We start from the raw sequence: 16,591 nt of genomic DNA on the forward strand, positions 1-16,591 counted from the left end.
AGATGCAAGGGAATGTTAAAATTTTGTGTCACCCTTGGAAATCACCTGATCCTTAGGTAGCTTTTAAAAACACCCTTTCCTGGGCTCCTGGGTGGCTCAGTTGGTTGAGCATCCGACTCTTGATTTTGGCTCAGGTCATGATCCCAGGGTGGTGGGATCGAGCCCGGCGAAGGTCTCTGTGCTGAGCGTAGAGCCTGCTTGAGATTCTCTCTCTCTCTGCCCCTCCCCTGCTCCTGCTCTCTCTCTTTCTCTCTCCAAATATAAAATAAATCTTTAAAAAAATAAAAATAAATACCTTTTCCTTTAAAACGAAACATGCATAATCTGGATGGCCACATATATTTCTTTTAAAAGTATGAATAAGAATTCATTCATTCTTTTTGAACTTGAATGTTTGAAAGTGCTGGGTATATTTCACCTTTCTGTACAAACCAGCTGCCACCCAGCACACTTGGGTCCATATCTGAAGTGAAATGTGCTAAACTGTCGGTAGGGGGGAAGGAAAGGCGTTTTCACCTGCAGTGCATGTCGATTTCACTGGCTGATGCAGCTGCTTAGGAACTAAGTTGTGTGTGTGTGTGTGTGTGTGTGTGTGTGTGTGTGTGTTTCCTTTTCGTAACAATGAATTTTAAAAAGCGAGCCCACGCATTACTCAAATTACCAAGGTCTTACTCACCAAAGGATGTGATTTCACTGGAGTCCTGGGAGTTATGCAATGCCCTTAGACCCTGGGGAGTGTGTCCCTTCTTCTTATTGTGATTATTTTAATCGTCCGTTTTGGCCTTTGGCCTTTACTTTGCTTTCCTGAGGAAAAGATTGAAACAACAACAACAACAACAAAAAAACACACAAAAAAACCCAAAGCTGAGCAAGAATGAGGGCTAGGAGCCTGGTGAGTAAGCAGCTGGGGGCAGCGCGGGGGATGGGCCACAGAGGAACAGTTGGGGGTGGGGGGTCAGGGTCCACCAGGGATCCAGTCCCACGGTGGAAGCCAGCAAAGGGGAAGAGGGAGTGAGTACCTCTGGTGGTGGGGTTCCTGCTGTGGGTGGAGAGAAGCTGAAGGAAGGGTGGGCTGCCTTGGGGAGGGAACCCATGAAAACCTGGCCTTGGACTGGTCCAGGGAGGAGACAGCAGGGCCAACGCCTAAGCTCTAAATGAAAGCATTCTATTTTTAATTTCAATGACTCTATGAAAAGACATACAAGACCCAGAGGGCCAACCCGGAGGTACAGGCTCTTTGGACGATTGGGGCTTTCTGGGCCATCTTTTGTGCCTTTTTTTTTTTTGTTTTGTTTTTTTTGCCGTCACTCTGAACCTTCTGGTGACTCCCGGCACAGCAAAGAAGGTGAGAAACCTGTGCCGTGGGGCAGGGGCGAGGTGGAGGAGGACAGGGGCAAAAGCCGGGCCCAAGGGGCGACGCAGGTGCACAGCCGGCCTGAGCCTGGCCACGTGTGCTGCTCAGTGGCGTCGAATCTCGACGAAAAAACAAAAAGCTGGGACGAAGAAGTCAATTGCTAGTTTTTGCGTGCTGAGAGACAAAATGGAGTCAGGAGTGTGCAGGTGGCTTCCTGGGGGCACGTCACCAAACGCAGCTGCTTTTCCAGGAAGCCCCGAAGCCCTCCTACTGCATTTTAATTCATATTTTGATGCCCGCATTTTTGTTTCTTTGGTCAGAAATTGCTTCACATAAAACTATATATATTTATATCCTTTTTCTTTTCTTTTCTTTTCTTTTTTTTTTCTCGTCTGGTAGAACTAATAGGATTTACCTTTCAGATAAACAGACGGTTTCTGCTGTTATATCCTGCCCTCTGCTGGCCGCTTCCGTTGTGTTTTTACCGGCTGCTGGACCAAGGGTTTAAGAATGAGGTTGGACTAATTTAAATAAATAAATCTGACTTTATTTTTAACTCCTTATGAAGCAAACCCCAAAAATACCTAAGCTCTTGCCACGTTTAAAATAATACATAGATCGGAAGAATGTTATTTCTTAACTTCTCTGTACCTTCCTAAAAGTATAGTGGACATTTTATTTTAAAATAAAACCAGAATTTGGCTCCCTGGTATTAACTTTCTGCTTTCATGTCCGGAAGACTATTCTTATGAGGCTAGAAATTCTTGGGCTAATTTTTGGGCCTGAAGATGAAATCCTATAACTACCCAAAATATCAGACCCCATCAATAATCCACGATGTGTAAAGAGATCATCCTAGTCCAAAATCAAAGACTAAAGTGACCAAAGCAGGGAAAGATCCCTGAAGTCCACGCAAAACTTTGCCAGAGACAAACTTGAGAGACAGTTCCTAAATACTAGGGTATATAGATCTGTTCACTAGCAACAGTCACCAGACCCTTTCGTGCTTTGGAATAACTTAAAACAAATGTTCATAAACCACGCAGTAGATTCATGCTTACTTGTCAAAGCAAGTTGGTGAGTTAGTAGCAAAATGTGGATTAGAATTAATTGTCTCAAAATCCTTAGCCCATTGCTTTGTCTACTGAACAACGTTCTGCCTTTAATAGAAATTAGGAGAAAGAATTTGGTGGGTCACACACACTTCATTGCAAAACCAAGGTTCAGTGGTGAATTCTAATTAAAGTCATTTTATTACTTAAAAAAAAAACAACTTTAAAACCTCTTGAAAAAGGCAAACCACGATGGCGGGGAAATGGATTGATCATTGTTTATTTAGCTGAAGTCTGCTTTAGAATTACTTATGTTCTGTTGTTCATAATTATTTGGGGTTTTGGAGGGGTCTCATGTGGCTTTTCCTCGGGTTCTTTAAAAAGAGCCGAGTCGCACACATCTCCATTTGGTTCTGGTTGAGTAAACTTCTTCAGCGTATTGGGATGTCACATCACTTCCTGGATGAACAGTTGGCTGCTGAGAGCAGGTTTATTTAAAGCAAGAAACTCGTTTAAATAAGTCTTTGGTCACGCTGTCAAGGGGGTTGTTAATGCGCCATGAGCAACGACTATACATGCATGGGGACGTTTATGAAAGAATCTCTGGTTTTCGGACGATGTAGGTCTTCACGAAGTCTTTTTTGTACATCTAAGACTTTATGTTCATTTTATTATACACAGTCTTAATTTGAGTCTGAAAAGGGGAGCTCCAGGGCAGACATAAAATTAACTTCTCTTTCAGTGTCCTAACCTTTTGGTTTTAATTTATTCACTTGTCAATCTCATGAATGCCTCATGAACTCCAGCCATTGATTTCCGTGGCCAATGCTATTTTTCCTGTTTATGATAATATATTGTCCCATTGTTGCTGGCCGTTTGCACTCAGTTAAATTTCCCACACAGCGGACAGGAAACTGTTCCATGGCATCAGACTTCCTTGGATTGATTTTCACAGAGGCAGGGAGGGACCTGGCCACTTCTGGGCTCTTTGTGTGGAGCCTGCCCCAGGCCCCAGTAAACTGCCTGTGTGGACACTTCCTTCCAGGCACCCAGAGCAGACGGTCCCACGCAGCTCCTGGGAAAAGCCTCTTATCAGTGCCGAATATTATGTCATTTCTTTTTACATATGATGTTTATTGTCTTTAGAGCCCGCTCTGTGGGAATGTTCTTTTCAAGGGCGACAATGGGGAACCACAGAACAAACCTGGTGAAATCACTCAGGCCTGGCGCTGCGGGCCTAGCAGCCGCTTTATAATTAGAAAACAAGCCGCTCAGCCACAAAACAAACGATGTTTTTACACTCTCTGGCTACTGAATTATTTATTAATAAAAAGCTTTATCACCAAGTGCATCATCCGCCACCCTAAATGTAGTTATAAAAAACACTGAGAACCCATTTGGGCCGTGCCAGAAGACCTAAGGAGCTCTGTTTTTTTTGTTTTGTTTTGTTTTGTTTTGTTTTTCTTTAAGTCAATGTTTGTGTTGCTATTTTGAGTTTCACTAAACACTCTAAAGCTTTTCTAGGCAAATGTCCGCCTGTATCCCAGTCAGTTGGGATTTAAGAGACACCTGCCTAACGTATACTCAGCTCTCAGTCTGAAATACTTTTACACTCAACAGTTTGTCTTAGGTAGCACATGTGGGTGTTTTGCATCTTAAAAAAGTAGATCGCCACAATGGCTGACCCGTTTATGTGTGTACCAGCGAAGTCAAAACTTTAAAAAATCTTTTTGTAACTTTGCCTTTTTAGCAACGCATCTGCCTTTTTGGGACTTGTTGATTGCAAAAGCTAACACACAGTGCAGTAGATGACTTGCTAAAAATCAGGTGCCATCCTTTGAAAATGATGATTAATTCACACTCTGAAATCATCCCCCCCAGGAGCTCATTCCCAATTAGACCCCCCCCCCATAGTAAACGGTTCCCCAGTGAAGTCAGTTCTACAACCACAGCTGGACCCCCATGGGAGGCACCTATATTAAAACACTTTGCGTTTGTTTGGTTCCTCCTCCCCCCCACCCCCCCCACCCCCACTCCCCGTGTAGAAAATTTCAGAGGGAAAGGGATAAAATGACTCAGACTTTACCAAGGAGACTCAGAGTTGTCAACACAGATGAATCTATTGTGGGGAGGGTGGGGGCTAGGGCTGCTCAATTTCCACTTCAGAGTTGTAATTGTTTGGGACAAATCATTTCCCTCTGTGAAAATCAATGGCCAGTTTATAGATCTGTTGAGTGAATTAATGGTTTCGATCAATTGAAAATGGAATCTTATTCATTCGCATCAGCAACGGGCAATACTTACAGGGTTTGAACGAGCTTCATTAAATCATTTCCCAAGTTTAGACATAGTTGAATGGGCCAGATGGCAACTAGGTTCTCAGACGAAACAAGTTGTGGACATACACATTTCTATCTTGCTGATTTGGAAACTGAAAGTCGCAGGCATCCCATATGCAATTGAATCCCATTTATATCTCTGGAACAAGTCACTTGGATGGGAAATGAGCCCTTCTTTTTACCATTCTGTTTGTTCAGTTGGACTGTTTTCCTTTTTGGGGGGAAGGAGTTCTTTTGCAGTGGATACGTACGGGGAATCAAAATGAGATGACCAGATCGTTTAATTTGACTCGAGTAGATAGATACAGGGAAATGGCCCGCGTAGATAGGTTCTGCGTTAGGGTGACATATTGGTAAGTGGAATGCATGTTGGGAGAATTTTTTCTCCCCTCTTGTGAAGTGATTGATATTGTAGTTTCTGGATTTGATCAAATTCACAGTACAGACAAGCAAGCCACGCAGAAGGTGGGCTACCAGTTTAATTATGGATTTATGTTCCTTCTCTAATGGATATGCCTGGTGTCGTATTTCTTTTTTTTTTTAATTTTTTTTTCAACGTTTATTTATTTTTGGGACAGAGAGAGACAGAGCATGAACGGGGGAGGGGCAGAGAGAGAGAGGGAGACACAGAATCGGAAACAGGCTCCAGGCTCTGAGCCATCAGCCCAGAGCCCGACGCGGGGCTCGAACTCACGGACCGCGAGATTGTGACCTGGCTGAAGTCGGACGCTTAACTGACTGCGCCACCCAGGCGCCCCAGGTGTCGTATTTCTTGTGTGCTCTCTTCTTAAGCCGTAGTTTCAGTATCTTGGTCAAGAGCAACAGATTGTGTGTATTGGACCCAAATATTTTTGCTCACAAATTTCCCTACGTGGTGACTGAAAAAAAAAATCCCAGATAAAAGCGTACAAAAATATGTCAAACTACCTTTAAGAAAAATGCTCCCGGGGCGCCTGGGTGGCGCAGTCGGTTAAGCGTCCGACTTCAGCCGGGTCACGATCTCGCGGTCCGTGAGTTCGAGCCCCGCGTCGGGCTCTGGGCTGATGGCTCAGAGCCTGGAGCCTGTTTCTGATTCTGTGTCTCCCTCTCTCGCTGCTCCTCCCCCGTTCATGCTCTGTCTCTCTCTGTCCCCCAAAAAATAAATAAACGTTGAAAAAAAAATTAAAAAAAAAAGAAAGAAAGAAAAATGCTCCCTATTTACCTGGGGCATGCAGAAGATAGCGATTCTCCCTGAACACTGACTTTAGAGTCAGGGGTTATTCCAGGAAGAGCAGGAAACAAATTTGTGGGGAAGGAGATCTACTGGAGAGCTGGGGGCAGGGATAGGAGCATGCTTAACAAAGAGTTTGTTTTGGGGGAGTAACCTAAGGATACTCTAAAATTTCTGGCTTGAGGTTTTGGCTTGCCGATAGCACTAATATTTATGATTGGGAAAATATTAAGAGGCACCCCTTTTGGTTGGGAAGCTGAGGAGATCACAGGCCCGCTTTAGGGTGTGTGGGATGACACAGGTGGCCAGCCTGTGGTATATCCAGACTTCTGCATCCAGAAGGTGATGGCTCTGAGCACAGGTAGAAAGAAGGGGACGGGCAGGGTTGTGAATGTCCGGTCTATACACATTGTCAAAACCTTGAGAATACCAAGATCGCCCAGGGTGATGAGAGAGGGGAGACCAGTGGACCAAAGAAAAAACCCAAGGAACACCAGTTTTAATGGCATGGAGAGGAGGACCTCAAGTTGAGTTCTAAAAACACTATGTAGAAGAAGAATCCTAAGGGACTAGTGTCATAGTCATGACTGTATCAGCTGATCCTTCTACAATCTTTACATGGAGCATTTGTCATGGAACAATGCCTGTTTATCTGGAACCTGCATCAGGAGTTGATAAACTCTGGCAAGAAGAGCGTGGGGTTGTAAGGCTTGATCCATATATACTCTACAAGTAATTTATGGAAATTGTACGGTGAGGAGGGGCTATCAACATAGGAATGTTTTCACTCTGTATCTCTTAGTCTGGCCTTGGAAAAAAAAATTTTTAATCTAATTGGTTTTGTTAAATGATTCATGAATAGAGCAGCACCCCACAGAGCAAGTAGAGGGGAACTCCCTTTAGGAATGGTTTTTATGCTTTTTATTTTATGCTATTTTTGTTAAAGTCCACAGGAAACACCCCTCTCAGGGTCCCAGAGGACACAAAAAAGATTGCAACAGCATCACATCATTGTGAATCCTCTCAAAAATGAAAGAGGGAGGCAGTTCATCCCCACAAGGGAAGAGTATTCATTAGGTTATGTCCACGGAGACCGTGGATGAATTTCTTTTCTCAGGTAGCTTTTTCTCTACCTAAATTGTGAAATAGCTTAAGGAAATGGACGTTCCCAGCAAAGGGCAGAGAAAACTGTATTTCTAGCAAATAGAATCTGTTAAAAGTCAAACAAACAAATCTTCCAATTGGTATCTCTCTCTGAAGCTTTAAAGATCCACCTATTAAATTAAACACTGAGTTAAAAAAAAATACCACTTGACAGGTTTGTACATTGGAAAGGAGATTGAAATTTGGCCGAGGGAAGTTCTAAAATACTGAGTGATTACGGAGACCCCAGCAGATCAGGGCTGGAGAGTGTCTAGGAGTTCTGACGAGAAGGACCTCTTTGCCACCCTTTGTCAGAGTCACTTCTGTGGAGTCCTGGAGGCAGAGCACAGATGGGGGTTGGTGGAAGCATCCACGGAAGGTGACAAAGGGAGGGAAGGGGAGGAAGATGTCACTTCTATTGCTTTCGAGCAGCTTGGCTGAGAAGCCAACGAAAGCTAAAGGCAGGAGCAAGGAAGCTACAAGGAGTCGGAGGGACGTTGTTGATTTCATTTCCTTTTGTGAAATAAGCCGCGTTGCTTAGAAGTTAGGGAGACAAGTGAGGGAGGGAGGACCAGGAAGAAATAACAGGAGAGCATAAGGATGTGGGAGCCGGGGAAGGGGACAGGAGGAGCCTTTTCTCTTCTGACTTGTGAGAAGAGACCGTAATAAGACGTAATAAGATGTGATCGTAATAAGCAGGAGCCCCACCCTCTGCTGCTGTCTTACACGCGCACCTGTCTCTCGAGCACAGCTGTCTTCCGAGGTCCACATGACACACCCGCCAGGATGTCTTCTCCTGAAGCTATGACTCCTTGGTTCTCACTAACTCGACAGAGGAGATACCTGGGTGGATTTTAGGGGACTTTCTTGGTCCTGTGTCCCCTGACTGTTCCCTTGCAATTTGCCCTGTAATTAATTTCTCCCTCTTCCTTTGGTCCAATCCACGCGGGCTGCCAAAACAACTTTCCTAGAACACATTTAATTCTCTTGGTTTGAAATTCTGTAATGATTGTCCCTCAACTCCTTTTGGATAAGCTCCAAACTCTTTAGCTTGGAAGATGAGACAACGCACCCCACGCGGGTGTCCTTGCGCATCTGGTCACCCCCTTTCCTCACATGTATGTAATGTCCGGTCAAGCCAACCCGTAGCTCATCAAACACATTGTGCGCACCCTGGAGAGTGTCAGCCTGGGTCCACCTTCTCATTCACCGTTTAGGGATTTTGTAAACCAGGGCACATTACTTTCCATGTCTCCGGGCTTTCTGATCTGTCAGGTGGGGGCCAGTAGCCTTCTTACCTTTTTGGGTGGTTGGCAGGATTAAATAAGGCAGTAGTTTAAGCCCTTGGACCAGGTTCTGGCTCAGAAAACATGTTCCAGTGTTAGCCATCATTATGGTTCCACGTCTTCACTCCTTTCTTTTTTAGTAGCTGGTTTCTGTCTGCCTGCTGTGCCCTCCCACAGTCCTTCCAACGCAAAATTCCAATCTTTTCAAGATTCAGTCTAAATGCTAACTCTTCTGTCAAGCGTCCCCAAACATCCTCAAGCATCAGCCTGATCCACCCTTGCTTTCCAGGTTCTGCTTTTCTACCCTGAGTTCTACTGTTTTTCTGTGAGCGTATAGGGAGCCCCATGATAGCCCTCTGCCCAGTGGAATTAATCACATGTCTGTGTCTGCCGGGGAATTATAAAGCTTTTGCAAGAGCAAAGGTCAGGTGTATCCACTGTTGTACTTCCAGCACTTTATAAAAATGTTATCTTCTCATTAATCTTAATTAAATACCAATATTATCCTTCGAGGGTTAATGTATCTGTGTTCCGGAAAAGTACTATACAGATAAATTGGAGATCAGGCTAAACTAGAGAGTCTTAATTTTGTGGGGCCTCTGTCACAATGTTGAAAGCAGAATTTTATTTATTTATTTATTTATTTATTTATTTATTTAAAGTTTAAACACATTTTTTAAATGTTTATTTATTTTTGAGAGACAGAGAATGACCAGGAAAGGGGCAGAGAGAGAGGGAGACACAGAATCTGAAGCAGGCTCCAGGCTCCGAGCTGTCAACACAGAGCCCAACGCGGGGCTTTGAACTCACAAACTATGAGATCATGACCTGAGCCAAGGTCAACTGCTTAACCCACTGAGCCACCCAGGCGCCCTGAAAGCAGAATTTTAGACCCTTTGATGGAACCAAAGCAAGACAAACACCACAGTGAATCCTAGAGACCCATGGCATCGTTGTTAAGAGAAAACATTTTGGAATCAGAGAGGTCCACGTTTGAGCCTTAATTTGGCTTTGATAAGGTGGGCTTCGATAACTTGCACTGTGTCTGGTATGTGTAGGAAATTTAAAAATCGAGCTTATAACTAGGAGCTCCTGAATCTAAATGTTTACCTTCGAGAGGTTGAGGTAGTCAGCCCCTTGCACTGGCTTGCAATAACTCCTACTATAGTTATTTCATAAGCCTGTCACCTTTGTAACAAGCTGATCCGACTCCGTCATTCCCATCCAAATATTCGGACACCGTGGCCTCGTTTCCCTCTTCCCCAAATGTTAAGATCTCACATTCACTAGTCAGGGTTCGAAAGAGATATGAGCATGAGTGGTAACGCACAGCCGACCAGGTGAGCCTTTAGGGGAGTGTGTTAGGCACCCTCGGGATATTTGCAGCTTTAGGGGTGTTGTTCATCCTCGACTTTGTAAGGGGGCAAATAATTAGCGCAGTGCCTCACACCAATATGTACAAATCCGCTCCCACCTGGGAACCCTTAGATGCTACAAGTAGAGCAAATTAAAACTTCAGGACATTAAAACTCTCCATAAATTTAACCCAAACTTGCAATGCTTCTAATCTGTTCCGTGTTAGGGGGTGATGGCAGAGTCATCTTGGGCTTTGATGAGACCTCCTTGCAGGAGTGACGTGAACTTCTTCCAATGGGTTGCCAGGTTTCCCTTCAATTCTTCAGGATCAGGGTCCCCCTGTTGCTTTTCGTACCAAGAGACGTGGCTAGCCTCTCCTGTGCTCACCAGGGCCAACTGTCACCTCCTGGCTAGACAGCTCGTGGGGATCGGCCCCATACAGATTTCTAGACAGTATTCTGTCTGTGTCCAACTCTCGTCCCATGAAAATTGGGCGACCTTTTACATCCATCCTTTTACATCCTTACAAGCCTTCCTTGGTTATTATCATTAGTGGTGCTATTGGTGAGCGTGACTGGTATTTCTACCATTATAGTTTATCTAAGGAATATGTTTTGAAAGAAGACAGGGGGCTCTAATGGGGAACCCAAATCCTGAGCCTACCAACCTAGTTGTTCTTGTGGTTAACGGGACTACCTTTCACACTGTTGCCATCAGCCCATTAGTACTGTTTCCTTACTCGACTCTGGTATTTCTTCTCTCAAAAAGAATTCTTTTCAGTAGAAGTAGCAGGTAAAAACTTGGATTCTGTCACAGATGCTACACTGGCTTGGCAAATGCTTCGGCAGTGTGTGACTCTGGGGCCAGGTTCCACCTACGGGCTTAGGGGGAATAGTCACAGTGTTATTAAGTAGTTGCAGCATGAAAGTGAGGAGGGTGGCCTTCAGCATTGACTTCGTCATACACGGGATGCCCTACATGGGCGTATCACCCGATCTGTGTGATCCCTGGAAACCTCTACTGGAAGCAATATTCTTCATCTGTGTAGGTAACTGCGAAGAGAATAACATGTTTGATCCCCTTCCTCCCTTTCTCTGCCTTTCCCGTTATCAAATCCGGTTTGTCTCTGTTCCAGACTCTTCCTCCACTGTGTCTTCTGATTGTTGTACGTGACGGCAACAAGTTTCCTTTTTGAGACGCTATGTAAATCCATTCTTAGCCTCCAGTTACCATCAACTAGTTTCTTCATTCACAACGTGCATCTCATAAATTTCAATTAGAAATAGGCCTAGTCATAAATGTAACTGCTTCTTTATGACTGTTCACATACGTGCAAATAAATGCAAATACATTTGCTTCTGTAAGTGTGTATTTTACCTAGTGGATTGCATTTCCGGGGAGAATGATGTCACCAAGGTGGCAACATGGGTGGTTCCTGACTTTGCCTTCCTTCACAAGAACAGCAAATATTTATTCAAGAAGACACCGAAAGAATCCTAGAGCACAGGGGTTAGGCTGAAGCACCCTGCATCTCAGGGACCAAGACAGATTGCCCTGGAAGAGTAAGAGAAGAGGCTGCTTGTGGACCACATCTCCCCTCCCCCAGGGCAGCCCCGTACCATGCAGAGACGTCACTGCTGACCTCCGGTGGTTCCTCCAGTGGGAAAAGAGAACGGGAAGGTGGGCGAGGGGGAAGACGAGCAACTCCTCCCCAGCACTGGGGGTCCCTTCCTGGATGCCCGTACTCTGATCTGGCATCATGGAGACTACAGGGGGATCTCAGGGCCCAGCCACCCGGAATCTGATTGTGATGGGAAAGGGGGGAGGGGCTTGCAGCAATCTGTGCACGAATCTGGGGAGACTGAGTTCACAGCTGCAGGGCCCAAGCAGTAATCCCAACCAGCGGTTTTGCTCATCTGCAGAACCACGTCAGGGACATATTCTGACCAGAGAACGTGGCTGGGTGCAGAGCTGCCTTATTTGGGTCACGAAACAAAGAATCTTGCCGCCCTCAGAGCCTTGTTTGTCTACGTCCAGGCAAGCTGCTGAGTCGCAGCCCCACCTGCTAGGGAGAGTGTCTTCCAGCCCCATCTGACCAGAAAGGCCGGTGACAACTCCTGGGTGCTGTGTGGCCCAGAGGTGCTCAAGCTGAGAGGCGGGCAGGCAGAGCCAATGGTTTGCAGGACACGGCCAGTGGCCCTGTTTGGTCAGAAAGCTCGGGCTGCAGGTCACCTTGAGTTAAGACCATAAACCAAGAGCCTTACCTTTTTTTTTTTATTTTAACGTTTATTTATTTTTGAGACAGAGAGAGACAGAGCATGAATGGGGGAGGGGCAGAGAGAGAGAGGGAGACACAGAATCGGAAGCAGGCTCCAGGCTCTGAGCCGTCAGCCCAGAGCCCGACGCGGGGCTCGAACTCACGGACCTCGAGATCGTGACCTGAGCTGAAGTCGTATGCTTAACCGACTGAGCCACCCAGGTGCCCTGAGCCTTACCTGTTTTAAAGCTGTTTCTCCCTCGGCACCCAGGCAGGGAATCTAATACGCAGCCCACTCATCTCTGAATATGGCCGGGGGAGCTCACCAGAGCCTGTAGGATGCTGCATATCTCAATCGACAGTTCTCTGCACATGGCGTTTGAACAGAGAGCTTGTGGCTTCCCCTCTCTGCAGAGCAAAACCAGTGCCCTCACCCATCCCGGGAATTCCGTACATACTCAGGCCTGATTCAGGTCCCCAGACCATGAGCTGTACAGGCCCCGAGTCCTGGCCTCCCTCCCTGTCTGGGCAGGGGAGCTAATTCAGAGGTCCACCTACTACTGAAGATAGTGCCCAGACCTGACCATCTTGAACGCCTGATCAGAGAATTCATACAACCATGGAGCCCATCTGACAGCCTCACTTGGGTAGAGAACCAAGCCAGTGGTCCTACCCAACTGCCCTTAGCAGTACACCCCCTATCCCCATCCTGAGAGTTCAAACAGTTGCCTTGGCTCAAATAGACCATAGGAGCAGGCCTGGCCTGCCCAAAGACATTACCAGCAGAAACACCCAGAAACCCAAAGTGAGCTGAATAGTGGAGAATTGCCTCTGTCAAAGCAAACCTTTAAAGTGTGAAAGAGGGGGGTCATTACTCAAGTGCACAGATACCAATGTAGGAATCAAGGATCACAAAAAAATCAGGTAAATATAACACCGGCAAAGGAAACCAAGAGAGTTCTAATAACTGCCCCCCCCCCCCTCAAAAATCTATGAACTTCCAGGCAAAAAATTGAGAATAATCCTTTTAAGAAACTTAGTGGACTACAAGAAAACACAGACAGGCAACTAAATGAAATAGGAAAACAGTACATGAACAAAACAAGAAGTTCGACAGGGAAATACCAGCCATTAAACACCACTGTCGTGAACAACCAAAAAGCAGGAAACACTCCAAAGCTAGTTTTACGAGGCCAGCACTAGCTTGATAGCAAAACCGGAAAAGGGCACTACTCCTACAGGCCAATATCCTTGATGAATATAGATGAAAAAGTCCTCATTAAAATACTTGTATACCAGGGGTGCCTGGGTGGCTCAGTTGGTTGAGCATCCGACTCTTGGTTTTGGTTCAGGTCATGGTCTCACGGTTCGTGAGATGAAGCCCCGTGTTGGGCTCTGTGCCGACAGCAGGGACCCTGCTTGGGATCCTTTCTCTCCCTCTCACTCTGCCCTTCTTCTGCTCTCTCTTTCAAAAGAAATAAACAGACTTAAAAAAAATAACAGAAAATTCCAGCATACCAAATTTTCAGCACATTTAAAGAATCATTCACCATGATCAAGTGGGATTTATCCCTGGGGCAAAAGGATACTTCAACACAAATCAATCTGCGTATCAATCGGTGTGATACATCCCATTAATAGAACGAAAGAAAAGAATCTTATCATCATCTCAATAGGTGCAGAAAAAACATTTCACAAAATTCATCAATGATTTATGATAAAAACTCTTAGCAATTTATTTTTTTTTAATTTTTTTTTCAACGTTTTTATTCATTTTTGGGACAGAGAGAGACAGAGCATGAACGGGGGAGGGGCAGAGAGAGAGGGAGACACAGAATCGGAAACAGGCTCCAGGCTCTGAGCCATCAGCCCAGAGCCCGACGGGGGGCTCGAACTCACGGACCGCGAGATCGTGACCTGGCTGAAGTCGGACGCCTAACCGACTGCGCCACCCAGGCACCCCAAAACTCTTAGCAATTTAGGCATAGAAGGAACATTTCTCAACATGATAAAGGCCATATAGGACAAGCCTATAGCTAACATCATACTCAATGGTGAGAGACTGAAAGCTTTTCCTCTAAGATCAGGACCAAAACAAGGGTGCCTGCACTCACCACAACCATTCAACGTAGAACAGGAAGTCCCAGCCAGAGCAATGAGGCAAGAAAAAGAAATAAAAGGAGTCAGAATTAGAAAGGATGAATTAAAATTGTCTTTATTTGCAGATGACATGATTTCCATAGAGAAAATCCTAAAGACAATTAGACCAAGCCAAAAAAACTATTAGATCTAACCCATGAACTCTGTAAAGTTGCAAAACAAATAAACAAAAATTAGTAATGTTTCTATGTACTAGCAATAAAATTTCTGACAAAGAAATAAAAAAATTGATTCTTTTTACTGTAGCACCAAAAACAATAAAATACTTAGAATTAAATTTAACTAAAGAGGCGAAAGATCTTTACGCTCAAAACCACAAGACACTGGTGAAAGAAATGGAAGAAGATACAAATAAATGGAAAGGCCTTCTGTGTTCATGGACTTGAAGAATTAATGTTGTTGAAATATCAATACTACCAAAGCCATCTATAGGTTCAATGCACTCCTTATCAACATTCTAGTGGCATATTTTACAAAAGTAGAAAAACACTCCTAAATTCTCCATGGAACCACAAACGGCCCCAAATATCCAAAGAAACTGAAAAAGAAGAATAATGCAGGAAGTAAAACTCTTCTTAATTTCAAGCTATACTATAAAGCTGTAGTTATCAAAACAGTATGGGGCTGGCATGAAAACAGACCAACAGACCAATGGAACAGAATCAAGAGCCCAGGAATGCACCCAAGCATGCATGGTCTGCTGATATTTGACGAGGGAGCCGAAAAAATTGAATGGAGAAAAGATAGTCTCTTCAATAAATGGTGCTGGGGTTTTTGGATGTTCACATGTAAAAGAGTGAAACTGGCTCCATAATTAAAAGCAAAAATGAACTATTGGGACCTCATCAAGGTAAAAAGCTTCTGCACTGCAAAGGAAACAATCAATAAAACTAAAAGGCAACCGACGGAATGGGAGAAGATATTTGGAAATGACATATAGCATAAAGGGTTAGTATCCAAAATCTATAAAGAACTCACCAAACTCCACACCTGAAAAACAAATAATCCAGTGAAGAAATGGGCAGAAGACATGAATAGACACTTTCCCAAAGAAGACATCCAGATGGCCAATAGACACATGAAAAGATGCTCAATGTCGCTCCTCATCAGGGAAATACAATTCAAAACCACACTGAGATACCACTTCACACCAGTCAGAGTGGCTAAAATGAACAACTCAGGAAACAATAGATGCTGGCAAGGATGTGGAGAAACGAGAATCCTCTTGCACTGATGGTGGGAATGCAAACTTGTGCAGCCGCTCTGGAAAACAGTGTGGAGGTTCCTCAAAAAATTAAAAATAAACTACTCACTGACCCAGCAATAGCACTACTAGGGATTTATCCAAAGGATACAGGAGTGCTGATGCATAGGGGCACATGTACCCCAATGTTTATAGCAGTGCTTTCAACAGTAGACAAATTATGGAAAAAGGCTAAATGTCCATCAACTGATGAATGGATATAGAAGATGTGGTTTATATATACAATGGAATACAACTTGGCAATGAGAAAGAATGAAATCCTGCCATTTGCAGCAACATGGATGGAACTGGAGGGTATTATGCTGAGTGAAATAAGTCAGTCAGAGAAGGACAGACATCATATGTTTTCACTCATACGTGGATCTTGAGAAACTTAACAGAAGACCATGGAGGAAAGGAAAGGGGAAAAAATAGTTACAGAGAGGGAGGGAGGCAAGCCACAAGAAACTCTTAAATACAGAGAACAAACTGAGGCTTAATGGTGTGGTGGGGGAGAGGGGTAAGTGGGTGATGGGCATTGAAGAGGGCACTTGTTGGGATGAGCACTGGGTGTTGTATATAAGCAATGAACCACAGGAATCTACCCCAAAAACCAAGAGCACACATTACACACTGTGGGTTAGCCAATTTGACAATAAATTATATTAAAAATAAAAAATAATAATAAAAAAAATTTTTTTTAATAAAAAAAAGATTTAAATGTAAGATATGAGACCATGAAATTCCTAGAAGAAAACATAGGAACAGAGCTCCTTGTTATGGGTCTTACTAATGAGTTTTTGGACATAATACTTAAAGCATAAGCAACAAAATGAAAAATAAACAAGTAGGACTAAATTAAACTAAAAAGCTACACGGAAAAAAAACCATCAACAAAGTGAAAAGACAAACTATGAAATGGAAAAAAATATTTTCAAACCATATATCTGATAAAAGGTTAACAATGAAAACATATAAAGAACTTATACAACTCAATAGCAATCACCATCATCATCTAATTAACAATGGGTGAAAGGCCTGAATAGACATTTCTCCAAAGAAAATATATGACAGGCCAACAGGTACCTCAAAAGATGCTCAACATCACTAGTAACCAGGGAAATTCAAATTAAAACTTTAATGAGATATCACCTCTTTCCTGTCAGGATGGCAATTATCAAAGAGACAAGA

General features: G+C 44.0%; 1 long non-coding RNA gene across 1 annotated transcript in view; it reads left to right on the plus strand.

Annotated features, from left to right (window-relative positions):
• Positions 1 to 687: 687 nt before the first annotated feature.
• Positions 688 to 16,591, plus strand: part of LOC123599659 — a 77,260-nt gene continuing 61,356 nt past the window's right edge. Inside the window, exon 1 of the long non-coding RNA XR_006713253.1 lies at positions 688 to 892. This is a non-coding gene — a long non-coding RNA (uncharacterized LOC123599659). The remainder of the gene's footprint in view (positions 893 to 16,591) is intronic.

Source organism: Leopardus geoffroyi, chromosome A1 (genome assembly GCF_018350155.1).
Source record: "Leopardus geoffroyi isolate Oge1 chromosome A1, O.geoffroyi_Oge1_pat1.0, whole genome shotgun sequence".
Lineage (NCBI taxonomy): Eukaryota > Metazoa > Chordata > Mammalia > Carnivora > Felidae > Leopardus > Leopardus geoffroyi.